Source organism: Dendrobates tinctorius, unplaced genomic scaffold (genome assembly GCF_039654945.1).
Source record: "Dendrobates tinctorius isolate UK_male_01 unplaced genomic scaffold, ASM3965494v1 ptg000332l, whole genome shotgun sequence".
NCBI lineage: Eukaryota > Metazoa > Chordata > Amphibia > Anura > Dendrobatidae > Dendrobates > Dendrobates tinctorius.
Genome location: NW_027361998.1, coordinates 7,648,306 through 7,661,820, shown reverse-complemented (window position 1 = coordinate 7,661,820; position 13,515 = coordinate 7,648,306).

Here is a 13,515-nt window from a genome sequence, read left to right as displayed (position 1 = left end):
TATCGACATCTCCACCGCGACTATCGACATCTCCACCGCGACTATCGACATCTCCACCGCGACTATCGACATCTCCACCGCGACTATCGACATCTCCACCGCGACTATCGACATCTCCACCGTGACTATCGACATCTCCACCGCGACTATCGACATCTCCACCGCGACTATCGACATCTCCACCGCGACTATCGACATCTCCACCGCGACTATCGACATCTCCACCGCGACTATCGACATCTCCACCGCGACTATCGACATCTCCACCGCGACTATCGACATCTCCACCGCGACTATCGACATCTCCACCGCGACTATCGACATCGCCACCGTGACTATCGACATCTCCACCGCGACTATCGACATCTCCACCGTGACTATCGACATCTCCACCGTGACTATCGACATCTCCACCGTGACTATCGACATCTCCACCGTGACTATCGACATCTCCACCGCGACTATCGACATCTCCACCGTGACTATCGACATCTCCACCGTGACTATCGACATCTCCACCGTGACTATCGACATCTCCACCGTGACTATCGACATCTCCACCGTGACTATCGACATCTCCACCGCGACTATCGACATCTCCACCGCGACTATCGACATCTCTACCGCGACTATCGACATCTCTACCGCGACTATCGACATCTCCACCGCGACAATCGACATCTCCACCGCGACTATCGACATCTCCACCGCGACTATCGACATCTCCACCGCGACTATCGACATCTCCACCGCGACTATCGACATCTCCACCGCGACTATCGACATCTCCACCGCGACTATCGACATCTCCACCACGACTATTGACATCTCCAGCGTGACTATCGACGTGTCGAGCGCGACTATCGACATGTTGATCGCGACTATCGACATGTCCACTGCGACTATCTCATACCTCCCAACTTTTGAAGAAGGGAAAGAGGGACAAGGGCTGCGGCGCGCTGTGGCAAATTTTAGGCCACGCGCCAACCACATCCATTGCACAACTAGTCACACCCATGTCCATGCCCCAAACACACCCATTTAGCACTGCTGATCACACTGACTGGTACTGAGGGCACAGTGGCTGGTGCTGTGGGCACACTGACTGGTACTGAGGAAAAGAAAGAACAGAGAGAGAAAAAAGAAAACAAAGAGAGAGAAAAAGAAAGGAGAGGGAGGGGAAAGAAATAAAGAACAGAGACAGAAAGAAATAAAGAAAGAAATAAAGAAAGGAAAGAAGGAAAGAACAGAGAGAAAGAAAGAGGGGAAAGAAAGAACAGAGAGAGATGGGAAAGAAAGAAAGATGGTACAGAAAGAACAGAGAGAGAGAAAGAACAGAGAGAAAGAAAGAACAGAGAGAGAAAGAGATGAAAGAACAGAGAGAGAGAAAGGAAGAACAGAGAGAGAAAGAAAGAACAGAGAGAGAGAGAAAGAACAGAGAGTGAAAGAAAGATTAGAGAGGGGAAAGAAAGAACAGAGAAAGAAAGAGGGGAGAGAAAGAACAGAGAGAGAGAGAAAGGAAGAGGGGGAAGTGTAATGTAAAATGTCTGTAAGATATGTATGTTAAAGTAGAGTATGATGTTTCTAGAAATCTTGCATTGCTACACACTGAGGAGAAGAGCCTGTCATGTAGCTGCAACCCCCCTCTTCCCCCACAACACACACACCATCGTCTTCCTGCGTGCAGCTCTGTGAAACCTGAAGCCTCAGTGTAGAATTCTTCTCCTTCCCCCTCTCTGCACAGCTAAAGGAAGTCCTTTGTCCTCTGGGACATGTGTCTGAAATAAAACTGTGAGAGATATTAAAATAGGCTAGCAAGGGCTCCGATCGCGACAGAAAAATGAAACGGACATTTCTGTGATATGCGCGGACTCGGCTTCCCTACGGTGGCTCTTGCAAAATCCTAATCTCTCCAGAAACTGAGATATGGATTGCTCCCAAATGGAGGGTCTTAATTATGGCATGCTTGGTGTCTTCGGATTCTATTCAGTAAATCACAAACAATGATGCCCTATGTGTGTTAGCACAGGCTTTTCTAATTTAGTTATTCTAAGTTTTGTAGCCAAATCATAACTTGGAGAGAGGGAGGTTGGACCTCACCAGGACTCCACTCCGCACATATGCGACTCTGCTCCGTACACTTCGCACACGTGCGGCTCTGCTCCGTACACATGCGGCTCTGCCCCATACTCCTTGCACATGTGCGACTCTGCTCCATACACCTTGCAAATGTGTGGCCCTGCTCCGCACACCTCTAACCCGTGCGGCTCCACTCCATACACCTCAAACACACGAGGCTCTGCTCCATACACCACATACACGTGCAGCTCCACTCCGTACACCTCGTACTCACGCAGCTCTGCTCCATACAAACACGGCTTTGCTACATCCACATTGAAAACTCCTCCTGACCCCACACAGAAATTTCACCTAATCCAGCACCATGACAACCAGCATAACGGAGTCCTTCAGACACTGAGGGCTGTGCGCACAGGAACTGTGATGCGGTCACAGGAGGGGAGGTGCCAGGGGTCACATGATTAGGGGCCTGATCATGTGACCCCTGACTCCTTCCCTCCTGTGACCTCATCACAGTTCCTGTGCGCACTGAACAGCCCAGCGATCGGCGATGTCATTGCTGCAATTTATCACTGTGGGGCTGCGGTGGCCGGTGGGTCTGTCTGGGAGCATTAGGCGTCGGGTTCCTGCAGCTGCACAGGAGGAATCCAGAGCCTTGCATCCTGCAGTCTCCCATTCTTCTCCGACCGCTCAGGAACCTGCACCATGCTCACGGGAGTCACGTGCTCAGGTCCTTCTCCTGATCTGATTGGTCCATCCCAGAGATCTGGAAGGTCCCGCATGGCTATAAAAGGCCGCTCGGCCATGCGCTAGTATAGTCTCTAATTGCTACTGTGTGAATGATGATGGATGCATGAACCTGCAAATGACTCATTAAGATCCCCTCCCTCTGATATTACGCGTGTGGATAGGGACTTAGCCTTAGAGTCAGCGCCAGTCAGTGGCACGCTACAAGCCACAGTGCTCATCTCCACAGAGCTAGCGTCCGACAGTGCGCCCCTCCTGGGCATTGTCGTATAGTGGCTGAGTCAGTTGCCCCGCTGCGGTCAGCAGCACTTGTGGGCGTCCGATGTAGCGACGCCGCACGCACGGTAGGTCTAGACGGACACTGACCCTGTGTCTTGGGCCCGAGTCCTGTGACCATATATCGTGCGTGCACACCGCTGAGACCTGTGAGGTCAACAGGCTCGGCATTTATGTTTATGCCTTAAGGCGACTCTGTGAATATAACAGAGTGCGCCCAGTGCACACCAGGTGATGTTCAACCCGTGTGCGATATACCACCATATTGTGCGTCTGCCATTTTATAGCAGCAGTTTAACACCACTGCACGGTGGACCCCAGGCGGCGAACACACTTTCTATTATTTTATATTTAGTGCGTTCCCCCGTCCCTAACAGGGAGGGTGTGTGGATCAGTGAAATGCGGGAAAAATAAGCTACCACCCGGGACAGCGGGACATGCAATCAAAAACGGGACTATCCTGCCAAATCCGGGACGGTTGGGAGCTTTGCTATCGACATTTCCACTGCGACTATCGACATCGCCACCGTGACTATGGACATCTCCACTGCGTATATCGACATCTCCACCGTGACTATCAACATCTCCACCGTGACTATCAACATGTCGACCACGACTATCGACATGTCGACCACGACTATCAACATCTCCACCACGACTATCGACATCTCCACCATGACTATCAACATCTCTACTGCAACTATCAACATGTTGACTGCGATTATTGCCATCTCCACTGCGACTATCAACTGTCGATCATGACTATTGACATCTCCTCGGTCACTATCGACACCTCCACCGCGACTATCGACATCTCAACCATGACTATCGGCATCTCCACCTTGGCTATCAACATGTCGACCACGACTAGTGACATCTCCACTGCGACTATCAACATGTCGACCGCGACTATTGACAATTCTACCACGACTATTGACATCTCCACCACGACTTTCGACATGTCAACCATGATTACTGACATCTCCACCGTGACTATTAACATATAGTCCGCGACTAGTGATATCTTCACCGCGACTATTGACATGTCGACCGCGACTATCGATGTCTGAGTGGGACAGAGTCAATGGCCTGAACTCTTAAGGGTCTCGCTAGTGTATTACTCATCAGGCCATGAGTCTGGACAAAGTAAGCATCCACCAGATTAACTTCTGCTCCACTGTCCACAAGCACCGAAACAGTCTCAGTCATCCCTCCAACCATCACTTCAGCAGGGATGGTGCACTGAGACGAGAAGATGGAGGAAATAGACACTCCATGGTCGTCTCCTTCCACACGACCAGGGGGACGCGGCTTTTGAGTTGGTGACGGGATTTTGGCGCGAGTTGGGCAGACATTGATGAAATGATGAGTCTGCCCACAGTAAAAGCATGCCCCCATTAATAATAATAATAATAATAATAATAATAATAATAATAATCTTTATTTATATAGCGCCAACATATTCCGCAGCGCTTTACAGTTTAACAGTGTCAAAACACAAGCCATAAGTAACAACATTAATAATACAATAATTAAACCAAAATAAGACGACCCTGCTTGTGAGCGCTTACAATCTACAATGAGGTGGGGGAGATACAAAGTACAGGTGTGTATTTACAATGATGGTCCAGCCATCTTGAGGGAGTGAGGGATGGAGATAGTGAATGGGCTACACATTCACACTTACACATAGAATGACTTTGATTAGTGAACGTGATAGGCCGGAACAAATGTGTTTTGAGGGAGCGCCTGAAACAATGCAAATTGTGGATAGTCCTAATAGAGCATTCCAGAGTATTGGCGCAGCGTGGGAGAAGTCTTGGAGTCGGGAGTGGGAGGTACGGATTAGTACAGAGGTTAGTCGAAAGTCGTTTGCAGAGCGCAGCGGTCAATTAGACCGATAGACAGAAATGAGGGAGGAGATGTAAGGGGGTGCACTGTGGAAAGCTTTGTGAGTGAGAACAAGTACTTTGAATTGTATCCTATAATGAACGGGCAGCCAATGTAAGGACTGGCGAAGAGCGGACGTGTCCGAGTACCGATTAGCCAGATAGATGATCCTGGCTGCTGCATTAAGTATGGACTGGAGAGGGGATAGTCGAGTAACGGGGAGGCCAATTAATAGAGCGTTGCAGTAGTCCAAGCGGGAGTGGATCAATGCTACAGTGAGGGTTTTTGTTGTTTCCATGGTGAGAAAAGGGTGGATTCTATAGATGTTCTTTAGATGTAAGCGGCAAGAGCGGGCAAGAGATTGTATATGGGATGTGAAGGAGAGATTGGTGTCAAACATAACACCCAGACAGCGTGCCTGCTGTCGGGGTGTTATTGTGGTGCCACCCACAGAGAGGGAAATGTCAGATTTAGGGAGGTTAGTAGATGGCGGGAGCAGAAGAAGTTCAGTTTTGGAGAGGTTGAGTTTCAGATAGAGAGCAGACCTGATGTTGGAGACTGCGGACAGACAGTCACTGGCGTTCTGTAGTACAGCGGGGGTAAGGTCGGGGGATGACGTATTTATTTGTGTGTCATCAGCATAAAGATGGTACTGAAAGCCAAATCTGCTGATGGTCTGTCCAATTGGGGCCGTGTAGAGAGAGAAGAGAAGGGGGCCAAGGACTGAGCCCTGAGGTACCCCGACAGCGAGAGGAAGAGGAGATGATGTGGAGCCAGCGAACAAAACACTGAAGGAGCGGTCAGAGAGATAGGAAGAGAACCAGGAGAGAGCAGCGTCCTTAATGCTTAGTGACTGGAGCCTATGGAGTAGGAGACGGTGGTCAACAGTGTCGAAAGCTGCAGATAAGTCAAGGAGAATGAGCAGAGAGTGGTCACCGTTATGTTATAGAAAGTCAAACCCCCCAACTGCTATACCCAGGAACCCCTCTAATCTTATTAATATTCCCTGCATGCCTTCTGTCTCTCTTAATTGTGCCCTTTGGAATTCTCGCTCAGTGTGTAATAAACTCTCCTTCATTCATGACTTTTTCCTTTCTAATTCTCTTAACCTTCTAGCTCTTACTGAAACCTGGATCCAGCAGTCAGACACTACCACTGCTGCTGCTCTTTCATATGGTGGACTACACTTTTCTCATTCCCCAAGATCAGACAATAGAGCAGGTGGAGGCGTTGGTCTGCTCCTATCACCAAAATGTACCTTTCAGGTTATCCCTCAAGTACCCTCACTTGTCTTCCCTTCTTTTGAGGTCCATGCCGTCAGACTCTACACCCTCTTCTCCATGCGAGTGGCGGTGGTGTATTGTCCTCCCGGCCCCTCCCATCATTTTCTGGATCATTTTGCAACTTGGCTTCCACATTTTCTCTCCTGTGACACACCTACCCTCATCATGGGCAATTTCAACATCCCCTTTGCTCTTCCCCTCTCCCCATCTGCTACTCACCTTTTATCTCTAACCTCATTTGGCCTTTCGCAGCTTACTAATTCTCCAACGCATGAAGACGGAAACTCCCTCGACTTGGTCTTCTCTCGGCTTTGTGCAGTGGATGATTTCCAAACTCCCCTCTCCCGCTCTCTGACCACGCTCTTCTTTCATTCTCTATCAAGAACTGCCAGGCCGCTCAGGTCACCCCCACTGTCCATACTTATAGTAACATACAGGTAATTAATACTCAGAAACTTATGAAGAACTTACAGTCATCATTGGCCCCTATCTCCTCCCTCTCCTGTCCTGATTCTGCACTGAAGCATTACAATGAAACACTTTAAAGTGCCCTGGATGAATTTGCTCCTCCTATACATAGAACAACTAGACACAGACGGCGACAACCCTGGCACACCCCGCAAACACGTTTCCTGCAGCGGTGCTCCAGGTGTGCCGAATGTCTGTGGAGAAAATCCAGTCTACACGAAGATTTCATCCATTATAAGTTTATGCTTAGAACATACAACACTGCCCTTCAGCTCTCCAAACAAACCTATTTCAACACCCTCATCACCTCACTGTCCAATAACCCTAAACGTCTCTTTGACACTTTTCATTCCCTGCTCAACCCAAGAGTGCAGGCCCCAACCACGGAGCTTCGAGCTGACGATCAGGCCAATTATTTCAAAGAAAAGATTCACCATATCCGACAGGAAATTATCTCCCAATCACCTCATACCATGCACTGTCCTCCCTCCCCCACTGCATCTAGCTCACTCTCTGATTTTGAACCAGTCGCAGAAGAAGAAGTAAGCAGGCTCCTTGCATCTTCTTGCCCAACCACTTGCAGCAGTGACCCATTTCTGTCACATCTCCTCCAGTCCCTTTTTCCTGCTGTCACCCCACACCTAACTAAAATATTGAACCTCTTTCTCTCTTCTGGTATCTTTCCCTCCTCATTTAAGCATGCCATCATACATCCACTACTTAAAAAACCATCCCTTGACCAAGACTGTGCCGCTAACTATAGACCTGTCTCTAATCTTCCTTTTATCTCAACTCCTGGAACGCCTGGTCCACTCCCATCTGATCCGCTATCTCTCTGATAACTCCCTTCTCGACCCTCTCCAATCCGGTTTCTGCTCTTTACACTCTACTGAAACTGCCCTCACTAAAGTCTCTAATGATCTACTAACTGCTAAATCTAATGGTCATTACTCCATGCTAATTCTCTTGGATCTCTCTGCAGCATTCGACATGGTGGATCATCAGCTCCTCCTCACTATGCTCCATTACATTGGCCTCAAGGACACCGTTCTCTCCTAGTTTTCCTCCTATCTCTCTAACCGCTCCTTTACTGTATCTTTTGCTGGCTCCTCCCCACATCTTCCACTTACTGTTGGAGCTCCTCAAGGATCGGTTCTAGGCCTCCTCCTCTTCTCTTTGTACACTGCCCCTATTGGTCAAACAATCAGTAGATTTGGGTTCCAGTACCATCTCTATGCTGATGACACCCAATTATACACTTCTTCTCCTGACATCACGCCAGCCTTTTTAGAAAACACCGGCGATTGTCTAAACGCTGTGTCTAACATCATGTCCTCACTATATCTGAAACTGAGCCTGTCAAAGACTGAACTCCTGGTGTTTCCTCCCTCTACTAATGTACCTATACCCGACATTGCCATTTCTGTGTGTGGTTCCACTATTACTCCCCAGCAACGTGCCCGCTGTCTTGGGGTCATACTTGATTCTGAGCTTTTATTCACCCCCCACATCCTATCACTGGCTCGCTCTTGTTATCTGCACCTCAAAAACATTTCTAGAATTCGACCTTTTCTTACTTTTGACTCCGCAAAAATTCTTACTGTTTCTGTTATTCATTCTCATCTGGACTGTTGTAACTCTCTTCTAATCAGTCTCCCTCTTACCAAACTTTCCCCCCTCCAATCTATCTTGAATACTGCAGCCAGGATCATATTCCTCGCCAATTGTTACACCGATGCCTCTACCTTGTGCCAGTCATTACACTGGCTACCCATCCGCTCCAGAATCCAGTACAAGCTTTTTACCCTCACCCACAAAGCCCTCCATGGCTCAGCAACACCCTACATCTCTTCTCTCGTTTCAGTCTACCACCCTACCCGCGCCCTCCATTCTGCTGATGATCTGAGGTTAGCATCCTCAATAATCAGAACCTCCCACTCCCGTCTCCAATACTATACACGTGCTGCGCCAATTCTTTGGAATGCACTTCCCAGGTCAATATAATTAGTACCCAATCCCTACAATTTTAAGCGTGCCCTGAAAACGCATTTATTCAGACTGGCCTATCGCCTCAACACATTAGCCTAACTATCCCTGTGTGGCACAGTCAAAAGTTTTACCTTAACCAGGTTCCCCGCATCATGTTCCCACATGCTTTATGCATCCATTAGCCCTCTGTGTCTGTACTGTTACACACTTAACATTATGGCTGGTCCAAACAATCAGGGCAATTGTTACCAGCCACCTTTCGTGTCTACCTCTTTCCTCATAGATTGTAAGCTTGCGAGCAGGGCCCTCATTCCTCTTGGTATCTGTTATGATCTATGTGGTTATTGTTATGCTGTAATGTCTATCGTCTGTACAAGTTATAGAAATAAAATTTATTATTATTATTATTATTATGTTTTGCTGTCAGAAGGTCATTGGTCACTTTGAGTGCAGTTTCAGTCAAATGTAGGGGGCGGAAGCCGGAGTGTAAAGGGTCTAGAAGGGAGTGAGTGGAGAGGTAACGGGTAAGGCGGGAGTAAACTAGGCGCTCCAAAAGTTTAGAGATGAAGGGGAGATTGGAGACTGGTCTGTAGTTGTTTGCAGGATGGGTCGAGAGCGGGTTTCTTTAGTAATGGGGTAACGATGGCATGTTTGAAGGAGGATGGGAAAATGCCCGAGGAGAGGGAGAGATTAAAGATTGCAGTTAGGTGAGTTGTGACGACTGGAGGAGAGACTGGAGGAGATGTGAGGGAATGGGGTTGGTAGTGAGGAGATCAGGGTGGTGAAGTAGGTCTGTTTGGCGAGGTGAAGGGCAGCGTTATAGGTTTGTAACATAAATTTGAAGTGGATGAAGTCTTCTGGTGTGCGGATTTTTCTCCCTAGGCGTTCAGCACTCCTAGCATTGCTGGAGAAGTTGAGTTTGCGATGTGAGCAAGGGCTGTTTTACTCTGTGCTTGGCGGTTCTGAGGGTGAGGGAAGCTATCAAGGTCAAGGGTGCTTCTAAGAGTGTCGTTGTAGTGATGAACAGCCAGATTAGGACAGGAAAAAGAGGAGATTGGGGACAGTGATGAGTGTAGGGAGTCTGAAAGTGTCTGAGGATTAATGGCTTGTAGATTTCTCAATGTGTGGTAGGTAGGAATGAGCTGGGGTGGGCGAGGATTTGTGAGCGTGAAGGAGAGAATGTTGTGGTCAGAGAGTGGAAGCGGTGAGTTATTTAGGTGCGAGATTGAACAGAGCCGGACAAAGACCAGATCAAGGGTGTTACCGTCTTTGTGTGTCTCAGAGGTTGAAAGCTGTGAGAGGCCTAGAGAGGTGGTTAGTGATAGAAGCTGGGATGCAGATGTGGAAGTAGGGCTGTTAATGGGGATGTTGAAGTCTCCCAGGATGAGAGTTGGTAGTTCTGAGGAAGTGCGGCAGCCAAGCTGAAAAGTGGTCAAGGAAGTGGGTGGCTGAGCCTGGGGGCCGGTATATGACTGCTACTCTGAGGGAGAGGGGACGGAAGAGCCTGATGGTGTGGACCTCAAAAGAAGGAAATGAGAGTGATCGAACTGGGGGGATGACCTGGAAAGTGGATTGTTGGGACAGGAGTATGCCGACTCCACCACCAAGTCTGTTTGTGGGTCTCAGGAATGGGAGATTTGTAAGCCACCATAGGAAATGGCAGCAGGAGAGACAGTGTCAGAATCCTGGATCCAGGTTTCAGTGAGGGCCAACAGATTAAGAGAGTTGTTCAGAAAGTAGTTGTGCAGGAAAGGAAGCTTGTTACAAATAGACCGTGGATTCCAGAGGGCACAATTAAAAGATGGAGATGAGGGAGTGCAAGTAATATTAATAAGATTATTATGGTTTCGATATGAGGTAGGGTAGGGGTTGAGGTTGTGGGATGGTGGACCAGGGTTGGGGGAGATGTCACCTGAAATCAGTAGGAGGAGGAAGATAAAGAGCAAATAGTTTTTGTAATTGTAAGTAGTTTTTTTCTGCAATGTGTTTGGGCAAGATGGGCTGAGGTTTCTCAGAAAGGTGAGGAGTGCATGAGAGCTGCACATGGGAGAGGGAAGTATAGAGGGGCTGATGTGCATGAGTCTTGATGGAGGGGGATGGGGTGGTGAATGTGGATGGCAAGGGAGCACAGGAGGATAGAAATAAAGCACATGGTTAAAGGCGAGAGCAAAGTGTGGGTTACCTGAATCCTGTCCTGATTAACTGCCATGGATAACTGCCGTTTACTTGATACTTAGCTTCTGTGATGCTTTACTTATGAGATGCTTACGTGCTGTACCCCACACTGCGTGCTTCCCCTTAGGAACTACTACATACTGTATATAGGCCACACTATAGGGTCAGGAGAGAGGGATTGTGGGAACTGGTTGGGGATAATTTGGCAGCTGGGGCCAGCACACCAGGTTGTGGTTAGATGATCAAAGGCACTAGACCAGGCTGCATCTATAAGCTATAGCACCTTCCACCTGATAAGGTCTAGTGAGGCCCCAGTCACGGATATAAAGCAGTAAGTATTAAATACAGTGCTACAAATGAATTATACCAAAGCTTTAACAGGCACATTAAAATGTGTAGCAAAGTGGTAAAGCAGTAGAAGACAGACAGCAGGCAGAAGTATGGTGTTGTACCATTTCGAAATATATACTGCAGCAGAAAAGACAGCCAGCAGAGGTGGGGAGTTGTACCATTCAGGCTGCTTGCTAACAGTGAATGGAATGAATACATGCAGGGTGGATCAGATCAGAAGTTGAATGATTTGATTACCTGTGTGAAGAGAGAAGATGAATGTTAATTCCTTGCCATGGATAACTGCCGTTTACTTGATGCTTAGCTTCTGTGATGCTTTGCTTATGGGATGCTTGTGTGCTGTACCCCACACTGCGTGCTGTACCACCACACATTACTTGGTGTACCGCAGGCAACCCCGTTTGAGATCCCACTCCTCCCACCTGCATGGGCTCATCCACTTGCACCAGTGTGTCCTCCTCCCTAGCAAGGACAACAGGGGACACATTTGGTGTATGCCTCTCCCTGAGGTGTCTATCCACTTGGATAGCAAAGGACATGGCAGCCTTCAATGACCTGTGAGCAGCGTACTGCACCAGATTATCCTGCAGCCTTGGAGACAGACCTTGACAAAAATGGCTCCTAAGGGCAGAGTCATTCCACTACGTGTCAGTTGCCTACCTTCTGAACTGTGAGCAGTACTCCTCAGCCGACCGCCCCCTCTGCTTGATTTTATGCATTCTGGATTCTGCCAGGGAGACGCCATCAGGATCGCCATCCATCAGCGCCAAAGCCGTGAAAAACTCACAAGATAGTGAATTGGTCAGCAGAGAGAAGGCCCAGGATTGAGGATCACCCTTGAGAAGGGAGACTATAGTCCCCACACGCTGTTCCTCACTCCCATATGAACAAAGGTGGAGCCTGAAGTATAATTTACAGGCTTCCTTAAACACTGCAAACTTATCTCTCCCTCCAGAGAATCAGTCAGGGAGAGATATTTTGGGTTCTGATTGAGCCTGCACCTGAGCCGAGACCAAGAACTCCGACAACTGCTGCAGCTGCTGCATCAACTGACATTGCAGCTCCTTCTGCTCATCAGTGAGGGTCTGGATCAGTTAGGCAAAGGCTTGTATTTGAACCATAGCTCACCAGAAAAATTGTGCGGTTGGTGTTAATGTCACAATGTGACCAAAGTGGTGTGACCCGACCCAACGAATGGTCGGCCATCTTATGGCACAGCATACAACAGGGATGGAATAAGGGGGAGGAAGGCCCTACCAATAGGGAATGAGGGATGGTCATCACCTGAGCTCAAACCTGAGCCTGTCCCTGCACTTCCCTAACTCCCTATGCAGGTCCTTCCCCCTGCCGCTGTCAGGATACTTCATCCCTATTTTTCACCTAGATCTGCCCTGGCTAGTGCACTGGCCGGCAAGGAGCACTAGTGTCACCTCTGCAGAGAATACACACAAAGGGGAATTGATAGACAACAAAGGGACAAAGTAACAAAAATGCAACACTTAGTTTTCTCTGCTGCAAAGCAACGCACAGCAGGATAAAGGCACCAGAAAAGCAAACCCAGCAAAGCACCACTGCACCCAGAGAGCTCCTTACTCCAGCTTGGTCACTGTAGATTGCTCTAACACCGACAGTCAGCTGATGCATCAGGTGACCTTTTAAAGGATGTAGGGAGTGGTCACCACCCACATCAGCTGACCCAGCAGCAATGCTATTGCACCAGCTTGCCAGCGGGGGGGGGGGGGGAAAGGACATTAACCCCCGCTGGCCTGAAAGGAAAAAAAGTTTTTTTCTGAGAGAAACCAGATCTGCCACAAATCCAAAAATGGATCGTGACAGTTTGTTTGTTTAAATAGTTTTTATTAAAGGAAATTTTAATATATAAGGTGGGTAGGTAATATAAGTATACCATGAATATTACAAAGAAGAAAGTAATAGACAGTGAAGGGTATAATTGCCCCTAGTAATCTCAGAATGACCAAAGATGGGGAACGGTCAGAGTGCAAAATCCTGCATATCTGGGTGTGTCTGAAAAACAGACCTTTCTCCCCCCACCCAAAATGACATGCAGGGAGATCTGCTATACAATGCGTTCAGCTAGATCTGTTTATATGCATGACATTATACCTCAGGAAGACTCTAAGAAGTTGAAACCGGTTGTGTTCAAGTTTGAAATAAATATCATCCTTGAACCGGAATATGGAGTTCCATCATCATCCTTCAGGAGCGCACATTGCTGGGAAAAATATTCACCAAGTGT